This window comes from Olea europaea, chromosome 20, assembly GCF_002742605.1.
Source record: "Olea europaea var. sylvestris chromosome 20, O_europaea_v1, whole genome shotgun sequence".
Taxonomy (NCBI): domain Eukaryota; kingdom Viridiplantae; phylum Streptophyta; class Magnoliopsida; order Lamiales; family Oleaceae; genus Olea; species Olea europaea.
In genome coordinates this window covers 9,497,853-9,507,278 of record NC_036256.1, presented here as the reverse complement: position 1 = coordinate 9,507,278, position 9,426 = coordinate 9,497,853, and positions in this window count along the sequence as shown.

Sequence of the window (9,426 nt, the reverse complement as noted above, 5' to 3'; positions counted from 1 at the left end):
AGAAAGTTAACAATACAACAAAAATGAGGAAAAAATGAAGATCCTGCACTAAGGAATCATATTCTTCTACGCTAAATTTTAAAAGCCTTATTTCTTGATTTTTTTTCTCACTGATTATTGGCTTTTGGATCCCTTTTTCCCCGTTAATTTTACCTAAACAATGTACTATATATAGTGGTAAAAGTGCCTTGAAATTATGCCTTCAAATGGAGTCAAAATGGATCAAGAAGTAAAAAATAAATAAAAAGGGTAAAAATTCCGTTTAACTGTATTGACCGCGATTTGCTCGCCGCGGAGAATTTATGCAAGTTAATTCGCTTTTTGTGCCTCACAACAATAACCTTTTTTTAATTTTCACGTGACATTAAGTCCGGATTTGGTTCAACTAAAAAAGTGGATTAAAACTTAAGATAAAAACAATAATTAATTTTAATTATATATTTTAAGAGTCCATAATTTTTTAATCACACATTTCATCAACGTTTATTAAAATTTTCAAAAAATTTGATTTTTATGTAAACCAAATAGGGCCTAAATTGCACACCAATTTTTTGAAGTTTTAGCTTTGTTAATTTTGATCCTCCAACTATTATCTCATTAGTTTTGGTCCTTTCACTATTCAACATGTCCAAATTTGGTCCCTCAATTTTTGTATGGTTGCGTTTGATCTCTATTTCAACATTTTCATCTGAATTTTGTGCTTTTTGCTCCAATTATTCAATATTTGATTTCACAGCTTCTAAAAAACTTCCGTATGGTCCTCAAACTTGATCATTCTGCCACAAGTAGTCTTCCTCAAGTTTCGAAAGTGTGTAAATTAGTCTCCAAACTTTCAATAATTTGAATTTAGCTATCGTAACTTGCGACATTCCTTCAATTACTCTCTTAATACTCATTATTGATCCATGCAATTCGATTGGCCTTAAATTATTTTGAATCAACTCAATATTAGCATAGACCTTCCCTTTTGCTACAAATGCTTCGTAATCTGAATTTTACCTATAATTATCATATTTCCACTAAATTATATATGAAATTTCAATATTAGTTATCAAGTTTAAATAGCACTGATAAGCGTGTAAATACACACTTGTAAATGTTGAAGGATTACAATCAAATAAAGAATCATATGAAACACACACTAGCACCAAGAAAGAATAAAGACCAATTTGTTGGAGTAATGCTATGTATCACCACTAATGATTATCAACGGAGTCTAGATGACATTATATGATAGGTTTAACCAAATGGTCTAATCTCACTAAACTTAATTGAACCTATCATATAATGATACTTATGCTATCACGTTGACTAGCGATGAACACCCCTCAACATATAGCATTATTCAATGAGTTGACATAATGTCCACACAGTTTACAAGTTTACATGTAGCTCAAGGATGAACTCAATCTGCACTGGGAGTATACAGGTGGATGATATACAGAAGAGAAATGCCCAGTGGAAAACTCTACTCCTAATAACTCAATCTCTATTCGGTTTCAAGAAATTATACATTAGCTCAAGAAAAATACCTGAAACTATAAGAAAAAGCTATCTGAATCTGAAGTGGAAAAATTTAGAGGAATGCAAATTTATATTAATTGATTAAAACCTAACCTCCCCATCTAGTGTTGAAACGGTGACAGCCAAAACCCATGTGTCAAGCTGCAGATCAAGGATGAAAAACTGTGCCTTTAGACCAATGCCAAAAATGACATTATTCCATGACTAATTTTACATTTTATTTGTTGAAAGTAATGTAAACTTGATTAAGTGAACTCTAGGAATAAATGGAAGCTCGAAGATATCAAGATGATTACTTAGTCAAAATGTAACTTGATTAAAAAAAAGTTTTTATTAGATAGAAGAATTTTAGACGGTAAAGGAAAAGCTCGTCAATAACTGAGAGTTTTTAAAGAAGTTACGTAATCATTTTGAACTCTTCTTCTAAAGGAGGTTGAAGTTACTTGAGTATCTTAAACTCTCCTTCTATCAAAGGATATGGGATAATGTTACTTGCCTCAATTGACTTCTTCTACTAAAGGAGGTTAAGGAAACTTACTTGATCAACTCGAACTCTTCTTAGTCTTTTTCCTATGAATAGATGCATTGTAAACTATCGGGTAGAAGAGAAATTGTAAGGTTTGTATAAGAGAGTTATTGAGAGAAAATAGCTCTATTGTATGAAATATATATTGTGAGATTTATGAAAGTTTGTTTATTTGAGTTAAAAGTAATATTCTATCACAACTTCTACCCATCATTATTCAGATGAGTAGAATCAACAACTTTTAATAGTAAATGGCATAAGAGCACTGTGCTCCCTTTGTTAGTGATATGTTCATCCAACTTCTTTCAAATTGATAAAGATTAATATGAACTTTGAATTATATTTTGGTAGGGAAATTGTTGTCAAACAACTCCGTGGTTATGATGTAACTCGGTATGATTTTTCTTAGTCGACATTAACCAATTGACTGAACTAAACCTCGTAATAATATGACTTGGCCTATTTGAAGCAACCTAATTTTATTAGTGTTGCTCATGGACTATTTATCGGCTCCTTGGATGGCTTATGGCGAATGGCCCACTTAGTAATCCACTTGATCATTTATTGGGCTTGGCCCACTTTTACACCATAATCACAACTTATATATTTGCAACTTCCTTGGCTGTGTGATTGTGTGTTGTTGCATTGGTCTCTCTCCTTTGGGGAAAAATGGCGCTGCTTTGTGTTCTCTTCTCTGTGCTTTTTCTTCTTCAATTTCCTTGGCCTTTGTGGTCTCTTTTGTGGCTGCAATAACTGCTCTATTATGTGTTCTAAGTGGGCATTCTTCAACCAACTGGAGCTTGGGATTCTCTCTTGGTTTTGTTGGTTGCGGTCTTGACATGGTTAAAGGTTTTGATTAAATTGGATGATACTGAGCCCGGAAAATCTTTAGTGATCTCTCATTCCACATCAACCTATTTCGTGGCTGCTTTTGACTGTATGTCTAACCATTTAATATAGGCACTTGAGGTGTTAGGAAATATTGCCAGTTACTCAGCAAAATTTCGTGATCTTGTCCTTAGTTATGAAGTGTTGATGCCCTTATTGGCACAATTTAATGATAAAACAAAACTTCAATTTTGTTTACTAAATTTCATAGCTACGCATATTTAGTGGTTCGCAAATATCTTTCAAGGCCTTTTTTTTCCAGTGCTACTCCCTATTGGTAATATTATTTTATAAAGAGATAAAATCCAGATTCAAGTATCGACTTTTTGTATATCCAGGTATCCCAACTTACACCTGACTAAATCCTGGACCCCCAAGACCCTTGTCCCTAGAACCTTGGAGGGGGTAAATCGCAGGTTATGCCTCAACTGGATCACAGGTTCCCCTCATTGCCTGTACACTTCTGCGCACAAGAAACCCTCCTCCACAGTGATTGCTCCATACCAAATATTTGGCCGCAGGTTCCCATCAGGAATCGAACTCTCCACCCTGTCGCTAAAAGCAAGACAATGTTGATTGATCTACCAGTTGAGCTGTGCCGCGGGGGGCTTTAGTGTATTATATTTACCCTAGGTGGAGAGGGGTGGTGTTGTCAATGATGCCAAATATGCATTGCTTGATCATTCGAGTTTCAAATATATTCACTTTGCAAATACAATCTTGTTGCTTCTTGCTATGTAATTTGTTGTCAAACGATTTCTTTGGACCTTGATGTTAACTCAGTTTTAATTTCAATCGACTTAGACTAAATGACTGAACAATATATCGACACCACAAAATAAAGACCCAAATCCAATTTGGATGGGCCACTCGAAGTGACCTAATTTAGTAGAGTTGCTAATGGCCCGATCCATTTACTTGGATGGCTTAGCAATGGAACCCATTTAGAAGCCCACTACTCTTTGTGTTAGGCCTTTTGAGCACTATCTTAACCTAACATAACTTACATTATTTGGTTGCCCATTTGGTTAAATAGATCGCTTCTCCGTTTTCTCTAGTGTACGATTCTGTTACCTCCTCTTCTTCTCCATCTCTCTATCCATTTTCGATTTGCTACCTTTGTGGCTGATCTTTGTGAGATATTGGCTTTCCATTGTGGTCTCTTTGTGGACATTGAATAGCAATCGTAAAGGGGGACAAAATTCGATTGGGTGTTTAGCTCAATTGTGGTGTTGATTTGGTGGTGAATTGAGCCCGGTATCACCTTGGTTGTTGTGGGTTTTCACTCTACATCTGGTATGAAAGTGAAAGAGAGGAAAATCTGACCAAAATCTTGTCAAAATCGTGAAGATATGCGCTATTTTTCTCCTAAAATGAATCTAAAAATTGTGATTTTCGACCAAACGAGACCTCCATTGGACAAACGGAGGTTGGACCCATAACTAGCAGGTGGAGGCGCCTCCGATATTGGGGGCGCTTGGCGGGACCAATGAGTGGCAACTTTGATGGGACGCGTATAGCAATTTTCTGGCGAACTTTTTTTGGACAGTTTGTTTATTTTGACCTCCTGAACGTACTAATATTGTTTGTTTTGTGTTTCAAGTTACGCAAGAAAACTTCGACAATTTTGCCTCTAGATATCAATATGCATTCGTAGCTTATTGTATTGAAGTCCTGAATTCTTGAATGACTTTTATAAATTCTCGATATCTATTAAAATTTCCTTCCAATCCTTATGCAAATTTCTGGTATGAATTCTACTCAGTAATCTTCTTGCAATTCTACAATTGAATTCTCTCACAAATATGAATTTACCCCTTTCTTCTAGTATATTTCTCTACGAATCTTAATGTTCTTGAGGGTTTCTCTCTCTCTCTCTCTCTCTCTCTCTCTCTCTTTTAAGAAAAGAGGCTCTTATTGATGTAGAAGACATTCTGATATTTATATGGCTCAAATTTAGATCAAAGATATTGTCTAAAATCTTACCAAATTAAGTTTTAATCGTATAAGGAAATTTGTGATTCGACTAATTTTTATAACTATGCAACCAAATAATTTAATTGTTGAGCTTCGATGTTCTTTCTACAGAACACCATACGATCACATGCCCAAATGCACTATGCGACCGCATAGTGCACTTTTTGGTTGCCTTCTACATTTTTTTCACATTTTGGTCCCCAAAGTTATACCCAACGTCTTTTCCTCCTTTTTGGTCATATTTTTGTCCTTTTAGCTTCCAAGTACATCCAAATGAACCCCTAGCATCTTCAATCTTCAACTCATGGTCCAATTCAACTATTGAATTGTTGCAACTTGGTCCCCATCTTCTGGATTTCACTCTTTTTTTTTAGGACTTTTCCTTTGTTTCTTCCAATTTCTTGTTCAACGATTAAGTTGTACTTATTCAACGCAAAATACAATAAAATACGTTTCATCAAAAGAGCAACCAAATTTCATTATTTTAGGGCGTGAATAAGTGCATAAAATACACATATCAAGATGCATTTCATGACTATAAGATATGACAAAAGAATATCAAAATAGTAATCCATAATGGGAATGTACAAGATGAAGTGTACATGGCACAACATGAGGATTTTTTAATCGAAAAATGCTAAAAATGTGTACAAGCTTGACCGTTCCATCAATAGATTGAAGTAAGCCTCCAGAAGCTATAATCTTCATTTTGATTAAACAATAGTAAATTTTGATTTTATCAAGAATGAAAATGAACTTGTGTATATAAGAAGACAAGTAGAAGCGCTATCATATTCCTAATATTGTATGTAAATGACATACTATTAATGGAAAACAACATCCCTATACTTCAATCTGTAAAATTGTGGTTGTTAAAAAAATTTCTTCATGAAAGATATGAATGAAGCACTTTATATCTTAGAGATTAAGATCTATAGAGATGATTTAGAAAAATGCTTCTCTTATATTAGTCTACTTAAATAGATAAAATCTCGAGAAGATTTCATATGGAAGAATCCAAAAGAGGATTATGCCCCATGTTGCATAGGATTTATCTTTCAAAGGATATGTGCTGCAAAATATAGGATAAGAGAGATCGAATGGACAAGATGCATCAATCAACTGCTGATTCAACAATAAAAGCTGAGTATATTGCTGCTTCAGAAGTAGCAAAGAAAAGTAATCTAGATTTAGAAGTTCATTAATGAATTTGGAGTAATTCTTAGAATTGTAGATCCTACACTTCTATATTGTGATACAATGGAGCTGTCGTGCAAGCAAAAAAACCAAGGTTTCATCAAGGATTCAAACTTGTGTTAAGACAGTATAATCTCATCAGAAAATCATCAAAGAAATGACGTGAAGATAGAATGATTTTCCACAGATGATAATGTTGTAGATCAACCGATAAAGTCGTTGCCCCAAGAGAAACATGATCGACATGTTGATTCTTTTGTTATTAGATACATGAGTGAGTAGATCTAGTGCAAATAGGAGTTTATAAGTGACATGCCCTAGGTCCAATCAGTTTTAGGATGAAAACACTTTAATTGATTAAGACATTTTATTTATGACAAATCTATTATTTTAATTAACTTGTTACTTTGACAAATTAAAGTAACAAAGTCTATAGATTCAAGTTTTGAGAACTTATTAATCACAATGAGTTGTGATCATAAGATATAAGTTATATATGATTGAATGCTAAATTATTCGTGATCGTAAATAATAATGAGATAAGGATATCGATATTGTACTTAGACCAATACGGGTGACATTTCTTACTTATGGAGTGGGTGGCTGATCTCACAAGTTAAAATATAGTAATATTTAAATGGACGCCTAAATATTTTGTTACTAGAACAAAATATTGAAATTTTGTTACGAAAATTCCACATAAATAACTATCTCGGTTGTAGATGGTAGATTCTACAACCAAGAAATCAGATCAAGTAGGCCACTAGCAATCCTACGGAACTCAAGAAAAATAGGATGAAGGAAAACGACAGTAAAAAGATCTTAAGAGGACACTGGTGTAGTGCCGGCCGAAGACCCTCCGACGATCAAGTCAATAAAACTCATCAAAGTCGTATAAATGCCAGATGAAAGGAAAGAAGAAGTGAATTAGAGTAGAGTGGATTGAGATACTGGAACACTTGATTGACTGCGGAATTTATAGGAGTGGGATAACCATCTAGGCGGGATTGGTGGAGATTTTCCGAGATTTCATGATTGGTTGGAGCTAAATCTGATCCGATATGTTCAGTTGAGATATCAGAGCCGTTTGCAGATAACTCTTACCAAATTTAGATAAATCATAACGTGATTTATCTTGAAGATAAATTATTGGAGATTTTAAATTGACATGTGGATCTTGGACTATGTATTCGGATCGATCATTACAATGACTTGAGCCATGGATGGCACGATTGGACCGTCTGTGAACCCTGTGTCAAGGTTTGGGCCACTTGGACTGGTAGATTAATTTTTACCACTACATCGGTGTTAATGATTAATCTCTAATGTTCAGTAGTGAAATTGATTATTCATAAATTGAGTTCATAAGTTGCAAATAGTTTCGAAGATTATTGACTTAAGAGTGGGATGAAATATATAATCAATTAAATCCCATTCATATATATTAATGAAATGGAGATAAGTGGCATCACTTCCTCACTATTCATGAATCATAGACAATTCAGAATGAATTCATAATTAAAGTGCGTCCGACTGAAACAAACACACAAGCAATACATATATATTTTTAATTTTTTTTATATTAATTAATCTTTTTGGGTTTTTCAAAATTAATTTTTTTCTAATATTAATTGATCTTTTTGAATTTTTTTAAATTATCAATAGCTGTAAAAATTTTAACCGTCAAGACTACAAATAGCATAGTTTATTGAAAAGTAGAATAATAAAGACAGACGATTTATGATTCTTACTCAATGTTAGCTGACGATCCAATTCTTTGAACATTTATTCGTCATATCATAAAATTTAAAAAATAGGCATAAGTATGCTTAAAGTTGAAGCATATGCCATGTTGATGGGATTTAGGGGGGAAAAAATGAAAAAGAAAAAACACTGTCGATGCGATTTGTGTGTTTGACGCAAGTTGCAATGGTTCTAACATCAGTAATATGTAATGACATATTTTCCCTTGCTATATCTCCTCATTGCCAATATTTTTTTCAGTTCTTTTCCCTCATTTGTAAAAAAATAAAAAAATAAAAAAAATATTTTGGTTATTTATTCCCTCGACCAACCGCATCGGTTCCGTGATTTTTCAAGTTGTCATAACCCTCTGATGCTCACGATCTCATTGACGTTCTAATGCCCATAGTGTGTGGATGTAATGTTAATATTTAATTTGAATCATGCTAAGAATCAAGAATCACCACATAATAATAAATAAAAACTAATTCATACCTGCGGAAGCCATTGTTGATATGAATAATTGTAATAGCAGCCAAGATCTTCCCCTCCTTGCTCCTCACAAAAGTATTACCTATCAATGGGGCAAGCCAATAAAACATATGGAGAGGAGAGGGGACCTAGCCTTTATATATAGGAAATAATTGAGTCGTCTCATTACGATTAGAACTCTAATTAGGGTTTATTTCCGGCCCACATACTTTAAATTACCACATCAAATTAATTACAACCCGTAAGGTGTAAAAGGCCAAATTGATCACTTAATAAATTTGGCCCAAACACAAATATCATTATGAGCCATATATCTAACCCGTAAAATTTGCAATCCAATGTGAAGCCCACATATGGAATAATTAATTATTCCAACATTCTCCCATTTGGGCAAACATTTGATTGCCATAACAAAGTTTTAACACCCGGGTTAGACTACATAGGTGGCCACAAAAGTATAGCTCCAATGATGACACCTTATGTAACATGATCCGATCCAACAAGAATATTAACACCGAACATGGAAGTCATTACACCAATTTAAGAGATGTAAGACCATTCCACAGCTACAAATGTCAAATTCCTTATCGACATGGATCCCCATCCTCCAACCAATATGGTAGTGTGTGGTATGAACTTAGCACCAAATGTGATCAAAAACTGTGCTAACTCATATCGGTCCTCATAATGCTTCGAATCAAAATGAAGCGACATGTCTCTAAAAGAGACTCATCTTATGTCTTTATACGTCATATTTCAAGATGCCAATAATATAAAAAGACATAAGTCAAATGCATGCTTAAAAATAGTTCATGGATAAGGGAAAAATTATTTTTATTATCAGAAGGGGCTGTACCAAAAAATATATGGGTTGCCTACGTACCCCGCAAGGGATCAAGCTCAAAACGTAGTTCTTTACATAAATAACTCCCACTAACCAAAAATATCAAATGTTTCCACAATACCCATATTAGTAACATGTGTCTTAAAGACTTTTGGAGCGAGTCCATTAGTCAAGGGATCTGCAACCATCGCATCTGTATTGATATGCTCTATTTTCGTCTACCCTTCTTTGACTC